Raw genomic sequence first — 2,500 nt, 5'->3', positions numbered from 1 at the left:
TATTCCTGGCATCAAAGATTTTTTTTTTTTTTTTCCTTTAGACAAGGATAAGAAAAAGAGTTTGACAATGGGCTTGCTTACGTGGGTATCTTGTAAACTGTAACTAGTATTTATTTTTCTATTGGCACCTACATAACATTCTTTAGTTTTTGAGCCCTCTTGTCACATGTGTAACATGTATGGATTGATAGTTGAACACATTACAAAAAATAATACATTTTAGAATCATATATTAACACCAACTCAGTTTGTCACAGGTTATGGAATAGCAAGATGAAATGAACTTTCCCCCAAGCTTCCTTCTTCCCTTGTTTAAAAAATAAATAAATAGTAATGCTTTATAAATGACTGTTTTTCAAACATTTTAAATATTTTGATGAATTAAACTAGCATTAATGTTTATAGATTTAAAAAGAAGACTGATCATTTAGCATACACTTTGAAATTAAAACTTGGAATAAATTTTCATGTACTTTCATATATGCTGTCTATGAAAATCATATGAATATGTGAGACTAAAACAGGACTTTAAAATAAAAATTAATGTACAAGTATCATTTTGAAATATATGTAAAATCATTTGTTCAATAGTCATCAGTATTATCAAATCCTGCCAATTATACTTGTGAATGGGAATTATTGACATATAAATGCAGAATCATAACCTTGCAGTTAAATTCATTTAAATAGATACTGTTCTTTCAAATTTATCATATTTTGTTGAACTAAAACAGCATAGATATTAACTATTTAAAATTACCATTTTATACTATTTGCCTAACACAATTTTTGTTTTGTTACTTGTGTTTTAAATCTCAGTTTATTTTTGATCCTGTAGCAAAGCATAACATAATATTCCACATTGCTAAATTAATTAATAACTAATTGAATGCCAAAATGGGGTTTTCATTTGTTTTAATCTCCTGTTTCCCAGATGTTTTTCATTGCTGAAGATCTAACAGTATTCTGTTTGCTAAAGGTAGGCATCATTATTTTAAAATATTACCATGTTGAAATATACTCTAACCCTGCATATTTGACATAACCTTTTTAAATAAAAATGTGAATTTTTAATAATTAAGATTTTTTTCTCATAAAGATTACCTTATGTATCAAATTTTAGGCATCTTTGTTTAAAGAGGTGAAAAGCAGTGTCAAATGCTTTCATTTGTTTAGCAACAACTTATTGTCATTTTCATAAAATCATAATATCACTTTCTATAATAAAATTATGTCACTTGGACACTAACAGATGCCCTTCCCCAAATCATGTATTAAAGGACATCCTACTTCAGTTTAAAAAAACTAAAAATATTCATGTGCTTGTTCAATTTTTGTTCTTACACGTTCAACTATGTCCTTCATATTTGGCATTTTGATTTATTAGGCAATCTTAGTATTAAAGACTTTTAGCAAAGCAGTGCTAGATTTCAAATGCACTGTGCATGGTGTCCATGATGAATTAATTCCACTAGAGCACAAAAGTTATCATTATTTAAATGCTAGTTTCTTTCAGAACTTTTTCATCACAGTCAAGTTTTCCAAATGAGACTTAAGCTGATATCTTGAGGTAAATGTGTGTGGTTTCATGTTGTATATATAAGTCTCCCATACACAATCCTTTCTTGTGTGAATATGCATAGAAATGTGTGATACTGTTTAATAATGACAGTTTAAAAATCATTAAATAAAGAAACATTTAAGGATACACAATATCTTTTTAATTTGGTACTTTTCATTAAATACTGTATTCAAGACCTTCTGTATTTCAATGAATATACTTGGTTAAAAATATTAGACAGTAGAAGAAATAAGGTCATTACAAATAATTTTCTTTAAGGAAAGTTCATAGAAATAAGTAGTTATTATCAATTTCTGATATGTTATTTAGTCTTAGTTTTGAAGAAGTTTTTTTTTCATCCATTTAGATTAAATGGTAAAATACAAAAATAAAGATTTTATACGAAGACTTCAAAACTGTAAGATGGAGTGTACATTTGTGTGCTAACAGTGTGTGTGGAATATGGTGGAAAATAGAGGGTAATTGTCCCTTTTTACCTTCCTTGTGTGTGTGTGTGTGTGTGTGTACATACATGTACATAGACATGTATGTGGAGATGATGGAGGAGGGGAGGTAGAGAAGAGGAGAGTGAGTGTGAGGGTGAGCTTGAGAGAGTGAGATGAGAGAGGAGCAGAGAGAAAGAAGTTGAAAGAGCAACAAGGACCAATAGTGTCCCTGGTGGTGGTTGAGTAAACACAGTTAACTGTACTTGGCTAGGTGGAGTTCCAAACTTTTGAACATTGCATGAATATGGAATGGGGTATCTGCAAGTGTCTTGTTATTGGCCTGGCAAATAACTATCTCACATAGTACAGTTTATACCAATGGAACCTCTTAACTCTAAGGGAAAAAAATAAAACCAACAAGTCTAGCATTCAGTACTACCCTATCATAAAGTAAGGAGGTCTAATTGAGCTATGTCTTTATATCCTGCTATTT

The sequence above is a fragment of the Orycteropus afer genome, unplaced genomic scaffold, assembly GCF_000298275.1.
Source record: "Orycteropus afer afer isolate SDZICR_OR568_19922 unplaced genomic scaffold, OryAfe1.0 scaffold00007, whole genome shotgun sequence".
Lineage (NCBI taxonomy): Eukaryota > Metazoa > Chordata > Mammalia > Tubulidentata > Orycteropodidae > Orycteropus > Orycteropus afer.
The sequence above is the reverse complement of the archived record's forward strand: the minus strand, read 5'-3'. Positions refer to the sequence as shown.